Consider the following 8,021-nt stretch of genomic DNA (forward strand, 5'->3'; position numbering starts at 1 on the left):
TCTTGCCTGGTGCCATTTGCCTACATTGATTTTTGACTGGTAATTTTCCAAAACCTGTTTTTGTATAAATTTTTAAATGAACACAATCTTATCATTTATTAAATATATCTCACACATAATTTAAAATAGCAGTTGCATAAAATAGATTTTTCTAAGGATCATGAAAATTAAATTAATGTACATTATGGTAGAAGAAAAGTCAGAAAGACTAATCTGTTACAGACCTTTGTTGCAGAAACATCTTAATATAGTCTTCTAGGAAACAATAAACTTTTTAGGCCTATATAATAAAAGTTTATTATGAACAAAGATATTATGCATTAAACAAATTATTGCTATATTTTGCATAAACATCTCATAGCTCTTATGCAAAAATGAATAGTGAATCTTTAAGAATGCAGTTTTTTCAAATTTATTTAACTTGACTCTCTAAGACCATATAGTTTTTTTTTTTATACTTTAAGTTTTAGGGTACATGTGCACAACGTGCAGGTTTGTTACATATGTATACATGTGCCATGTTGGTGTGCTGCACCCATTAACTCATCATTTAGCATTAGGTATATCTCCTAATGCTATCCCTCCCCCCTCCCCTCACCCCACAACAGTCCCTGGTGTATGATGTACCCCTTCCTGTGTCCATGTGTTCTCATTGTTCAATTCCCACCTATGAGTGAGAACATGCGGTGTTTGGTTTTTTGTCCTTGCGAGTTTGCTGAGAATGATGGTTTCCAGCTTCATCCATGTCCCTACAAAGGACATGAACTCATCATTTTTTATGGCTGCATAGCATTCCATGGTGTATATATGCCACATTTTCTTAATCCAGTCTATCATTGTTGGACATCTGGGTTGGTTCCAAGTCTTTGCTATTGTGAATAGTGCAGCAATAAACATACGTGTGCATGTGTCTTTATAGCAGTATGATTTATAATCCTTTGGGTATATACCCAGTAATGGGATGGCTGGGTCAAATGGTAAAAAAATCCTAAGTTCTTAGCATGACATTTAGATTGGGCACTGTCACTTCTTTGTAGGTGTCTCTCTTACCATCTGTCCTCCTGGGTACACCTCTTCCTAGAGTACTCTTTAAAATTATACATAGTGGCCGGCCACAGTGGCTCACACCTGTAATCCTAGCACTCTGGGAGGCCAAGGCTGGCAGATCACTTGAGGCCAGGTGTCAAGACCAGCCTAGGCAACACAGCAAAACCTCGTCTCTAAAAAGAGTTGGGCTCAGGAGTCACACAGAACTGGGTTCAACTCCAGCTCCTTCCTCTACTAGCTCTGTGACCTTAGGCTGATGACAGTCTCACCAGAGTGGTCAGGCACACCATTACAGCACCCAAAGGTTACAGGAACAGTAAGACATTCATCCATAGGTCAGCCAGAAACCCCCGACCAGGGTAACTAACCGTCTTAGTTCAACTGGGACTGGGTGGTGAGGAGGTTTCTGGAATATGGGACTTGGGACTTTCACTTAAAAACTGGGAAAGTCGGCTGGGCGCTGTGGCTCACGCGTGTAATCCCAGCACTTTGGGAGGCTGAGGTGGGCGGATCACAAGGTCAGGAGATCGAGACCATCCTGGCTAACACGGTGAAACCCTGTCTCTACTAAAAACACAAAAAATTAGCCGGGCGTGATGGCGGGCACCTATAGTCCCAGCTACTCGGGAGGCTGAGGAAGGAGGATGGCATGAACCTGGGAGGCGGTGCTTACAGTGAGCCAAGATGGCGCCACTGCACTCCAGCCTGGGCAACAGAGCAAGACTCTGTCTCAAAAAAAAAAAAAAAAAGAAAAAAAAACTGGGAAAGTCCTGGGCAAACCAGGACTAATGGTCACCTTGTACCTTTGGCCCCAGCCAGTGTCTTGTGTTTAATCCAATGTACCATGCAAACATTATTTTCTACTTGTGGCTGTATGTGGAAGAGGTTGGGGGGCAGTTTCCTTATCTGTAAAATGCGGATGACATACTGCTTCCCTCATTTGGTGATCATGAAGATTAAGTAAATAAAGCAGGACCTTTGACCCTACCCTTTTTGCCAGAGGCACACCCAGATCCCATGCCTTTTCCAGTGTAATGATCTTTACTCCGAGATCTTAGAAAACACCCACAATTCATCTGTCATTGTGACAAATATAAAGTATAGCAACATGCTATGTTGAATTGGAAAGAGAAATGTAAACGTCTAACCTTAAAAAATAAGTATTTTCGGCCGGGAGTGGTGGCTCACGCCTGTAATTCCAGCCCTTTGGGAGGCCAAGGTGGTCGGATTGCTTGAGCCCAGAAGTCCCAGACCAGCCTGGGCAACATGGTGAAATCCCATCTCTACAAAAAAATTATAAAAATTAGCTGGGCATGGTGGTGCACACCTGTCCTAACTGCTTGGGAGGTTGAGGTGGGAGGATGGCTTGAGACTGGGAAGTTGAGGCTGCAGTGAGCTGAGATTCTGCCACTACACCTCCAGCCTGGGTAACTGAGTGATACTCTGTCTCAAAATAAATAAATAAATAATGGTACAGAAGCCTTAGGAGGATAACAAAATAAATAAAGCAAGGATCCAAAGAAGTATGGGACATGAGGATCTAGATTTTGTGGGGCCAGAAGCTTATATAATTTGGGTGGCTTTCTTTAAGAAAAAGAATGCAAAGTAAGATACAAAAGTAAGTATGAATGTAGACCCTTGGAAGAGGCTGTACAAGTGAGGGGCCCTGAAGCTTAAACCTCACCAGCTTCCCAGTAAACCATTGTTACTGTATGTTTTGTCTGCTCTTTAAGATATCTGAAGTATTTATAAGAATCAGCCATCCTAAAACTTTAATTGCACTTTAAAATTTTAAGCATATTTAATTAAATGTGTAAACAATGTTTAAATACTCAAAGGTTTGATTTCAAGTTTTATTAGCTATTAGAGTTTAATAAATTTAGCATTGAACAATAAGTTGACCCTTGAACAACACAGGTTTGAACTGCACAGGTCCACTTATATGGGTTTTGTTTGTTTGTTTGTGTGTGTGTTTTTGAGATAGAGTCTCTCTCTGTCACCCAGGCTGGAGTACGGTGGCGAAATCTCGGCTCACTGCAACCTCTGCCTCCTGGGTTCAAGCAATTCTCCTGCCTCAGCCTCCAAAGTAGCTGGGATTACAGGCGCCCACCACCACGCCCGGCTAATCTTTTTGTATTTTTAGTAGAGACAGGGTTTCACCATGTTGGCCAGGCTGGTTTCAAGCTCCTGACCCCAAGTGATCCGCCAGCCTCGGCTTCCCAAAATGCTGGGATTACAGGCACGAGCCATCGCGCCTGGCCCACTTATTATTATTATTATTATTATCTTTTTTTTTTTTTTGAGACAGAGTCTTGCTCTGTTGCCCAGGCTGGAGTGTAATGACAGGATCTCTGCTCACTGCAACCTCCGCCTCCTGGGTTCAAGCAATTCTCCTGCCTCAGCCTCTGGAGTAGCTGGGATTACAGGTGTCCACCACCACGTCTGGCTAATTTTTTGTATTTTTAGTAGAGACGAGGTTTCACCATGTTGGCCAGGCTGGTCTTGAACTTCTGACCTCATGATCCACCTATCTCAGCCTCCCAAAGTGCTGGGATTATAGGCATGAGCCACCATTCCCAGCCCCAGCCCACTTTTACGGATTTTTTTCAACCAATTGCAGATTGAAAATATAGTATTTTCAGAACGCAAAACCTAGTATAGGAGGGCTGACTTTGCATATTAGCAGGTTCCACAGGGCCAACTATGGGACTTGAGTATGGGCAGATTTTGGTATACTGGGGGTCCTGGAACTGATCCCTTCTGTATACTGAGGAACAAATGTAGTTGTGAATGAAATGTTCTGCTCCACTCTCTGATATTGAAAGTAATTCTATCAGTATTATCCATTCATAATGAGTATTACTGGTAGAAATAATCAGTGTAATTTAAAACTGAAAACAGCTAAAACTCCATCTAGTAAAATTACCTTAGACCAAAAAAATTTTAGGAAAATCACGTGTTTAACATTGAAAACTATTTTAAAAAATCACCCCAGGCCAGGCGCGGTGGGTCACACCTGTAATCCCAGCACTTTGGGAGGCCAAAGCAGGTGGATTGCCTGAGGCTGGGGGTGTGAGACCAGCCAATGTGGTGAAACCCCGTGTCTACTAAAAATACAAAAAATTAGCCGGGCATGGTGGCAGCCACCTGTAATCCCAGCTACTCGGGAGACTGGGCCAGGATAATTGCTTGCATCCAGGAGAGAGAGGTTGCAGTGAGCTGAGACTATGCCACTGCACTCCAGCCTGGGCTCGACAGAAGGAGACTCCCTCTCAAAAAAAAAAAAAAAAAGTTGGGCGGGCATGGTGGCTCACGCCTGTAATCCCAGCACTTTGGGAGGCCGAGACGGGTAGATCATTTGAAGTCAGGAGTTTGAGACCAGCCTGGCCAACATGGTGAAATCCCATCTCTACTAAAAATACCGAAAAAAAACTTAGCTGGGCGTGATGGCACATGCCTGTACTCCCAGCTACTCAGGAGGCTGAGGCAGGAGAATCACTTGAGCATGAGAGGCAGAGGTTGCAGTGAGCTAAGATTGTGCCACTGCACTCCAGTCCGGGTGACAGAGTAAGACCCTGTCTCAAAAAAAAGAAAAAATCACTCCAAATTAAATTATACTTCATACAAATAAGGAGCACCCATAAAATGACAGTGGCAGATGTAAAAAATCTGTAAAATTTGATCGGGATCTAATTTTTATTGATGAAATAAATTTTCATTGTAAACTCTGCCCAGGAAATACTCCACAAAAATGATTTCTGCAGAATTAAAATGGCAAAAATTGGAAATGGGTAACTTACACTGTATAGAATATTGAACAGAGAATTAAGTATAAATGGAAATTCACCAATATTGGGTCAGATCTGATTAAAATATGTATATTTATGAAATGGAGGCAAAATGACATTGGAGGTTAAAATGGCAGATCTAAAACATTGAGACATATATTAAACACTTAGCAGAGCAAATAACGCATGTACCTGGCAGGTGGTACATACTCAACAAAGAGCAGATTGGGTTAATTTTTCCTCTCTCTTTAAAACAATAATGTTTTTAATTGTGGTAAAATATATATAACCTAATACTTAGGACTTTAACCATTTCAAGCATACAGTTCAGTGGCAATAAATATATTCACGTTGCTGTACAACCATCACCACTATCCACCTCTAGGACTTTTCCATCTTCCCAAACTGAAATTCTTTACTCATTAAATACTAATTATATATTGCCCTCTACAACCACTATTTGACTCTGTTGTTGTTGTTGTTGTTGTTGTTGTTGTTGTTGTTTGGAGACAGGGTCTGGCTCTGTCACCCAGGATGGAGTGCAGTGGCGCGATCTCTCCACCTCCCGGGCTCAAGCCATCTTCCCACCTCAGGTCTCCCAAGTAGCTGAGATTACAAGTGGGCACCACCATGCCTGGTTAATTTTGTATTCCTTTGACTTTCTGTGCATATGAATTAGACTACTCGAGGTACCACATATAAGTGGAATCAGATAATATTTGTCCTTTTGTGACTGGCTTATTTAACTTTGCAGTTTTTGAGGTTCTCCACATTGTAACATGTCTCAGAATTTCCTTCCTTTTTAAGGCTGAGTATTAATCCACTGTATATCTATACCGCATTTTGTTTTGTTTATCCTTTTATGTGTCTGCTTCCACCTTTGGATATCATGAATAATGCAGCTATGCACGCAGGTGTTCAAATATTTCCAAGTCCTCCCATTCAATTCTTTTGGGTATAGACACAGAAGTCGAATTGCCGGGTCATATGGTAATTCTATTTGTAATTTTTTGAGGAACCACCATACTGTTTTCCATAGTTGCTGTGCCGTTTTACATTCCCAGTAACAGTGCACAAAAGTTTCGATTTTCCACATCCTCACCAACATTTGTTGTTTTCTATTTTGTTTAATAGTGGCAATCCTAATGGGTGTGTCACCAGATTGGTCTTAAAGGATGATCTCAGCTGGACCACACCTGTAATCCTAGCAGTTTGGGAGGCTGAGCTGGGCGGATCACTTGAGCCCAGGGGGTCGAGATCAGCCTGGGCAACATGGCGAAACCCCGTTTCTACAAAAAATACAAAAATTAGTCAAGTGTGGTGGTGCACACCTGTAGTCCCAGCTATGTAAGAGGCTGAGGCGGGAGGTTCACCTGAGACCAGGGAGGCTGAGTCAACGTTGTGGTGAGCTGTGATCATGCCACTACACTCTAGCCTGGACAATACAGCAAGACCCTGACTCAAAAAAAAAAAAAAGACGATTTCTCTTCTTCTCAGTCTTAGTTTAGATTTCCCTGACAGCCCCCAGTCTGGGAATAAAGTGTACAACCTGCCTGGAGAGGGAAGTGGAAGACCTCCCAGAAATTACTTTTATGTGACAGGAAGACTTCAACTTGACAAAACTAAATTAAGAGATGAGTTTACTACCACATCCACACACAGAGTACATACCAATTACTTTAGCACTGATTGAGAACTGACTCCTCTATTTGACTTATCAGATCACCCAGGTCTTGAAATCCTGGGCGAAAATCTGATTTTGATATTTGGCATTGTGTTATATTTTAAGACATTTTAATTTCTTTCTCTTTTTTATTTTGTTAAGAGATAGGCTCTTGCTCCCTTGTCCAGGCTGGAGTGTACTGGCCATTCACAGGCAAGATCATCACACACTGTACCCTCGGACTCCTGGGCTCAAGCAATCCTCCAGCCTCAGCCTCCCAAGTAGTTGGGACTGTATGGTGTGCCACTGCACTTGGCTGTTTCTGATTTATTTATTTTTTTTTTGAGACGGAGTCTCGCTCTGTCGCCCAGGCTGGAGTGCAGTGGCGCAATCTCAGCTCACTGCAAGCTCCATCTCCCGGGTTTACGCCATTCTCCTGCCTCAGCCTCCCGAGTAGCTGGGACTACAGGCACCCGCCACCATCTGATTTATTTTTAAAGAGGAAGGAGGAAGGGGAAGGAGGAAGGAGAAGGAGGACAAGGAGGAGAAGAAGAAGAAGCAGGAGGAGGAGGACGGAGGAAGGAGGAAGGAGGGGGAGGGGGGAGAAGAAGGAAGGAAGGAAGGAGGGAAGGAGGAAGGAAGGAAGGAGGGAGGGAGGAAGGAAGGAGGAAGGAAGGAAGGAAGGGAGGGAGGAAGGAAGGAGGAAGGAGGAAGGAGGAAGGAAGGGAGGGAGTGAGGGAGGGAGGGAGGGAGTTGGGCTTGTAATCCCAGAAGGATTACGAACGAGGCTGAGGCAGGAGAAAGGAGGAGGAGGAGAGAGGAGGAGGAGGGTGGAGGAGGAAAGAGGAGGAGGAGGAGAGAGGAGGAGGGTGGAGGAGGAAAGAGGAGGAGGAGGAGAGAGGAGGAGGGTGGAGGAGAAAGAGGAGGAGGAAGGGGGAGAGAGGAGGAGGAGGAGAGAAGTGGAGAAAAAAAGAAGGAAGGGGGAGGGAGCTGGGCCTGTAATCCCAGAGATCGCGCCATTGCACTCCAGCCTGGGCGACAGAGTGAAACCCTGTTTTACACACACACACACACACACACACACACACACACACACACACACACACAGCCAGGCCTGTGGCTCACGCCTGTAATCCCAGCACTTTGGGAGGCCGAGATGGCAGATCACCTAAGGTCGGGAGTTCAAGACCAGCCTGACCAACATGGAGAAACCCCGTCTCTACTAATACAAAAAAAGAAATTAGCCGGGCATGGTGGCGTATCCCTGTAATCCCAGCTACTTGGGAGGCTGAGGCAGGAGAATCGCTTGAACCCGGGAGGCGGAGGTTGCAGTGAGCCGAGATCGGGCAATTGCACTCCATCCTGGGCAACAAGAGCGAAACTCTGTCTCAAAAAAAAAAAAGGAAAAAGAAAAGAAGAGAAAAAGAAAAAAAAGGAAGGGGGAAGGAGTTGGGGGAGGAAGGGGGATGGGTGGGAGGAAAGGGGAGCGGGCAGGAGGGAGGTGGAGAGGAGGCAACCAGGGA

This window comes from Gorilla gorilla, chromosome 1 (genome assembly GCF_029281585.2).
Source record: "Gorilla gorilla gorilla isolate KB3781 chromosome 1, NHGRI_mGorGor1-v2.1_pri, whole genome shotgun sequence".
NCBI lineage: Eukaryota > Metazoa > Chordata > Mammalia > Primates > Hominidae > Gorilla > Gorilla gorilla.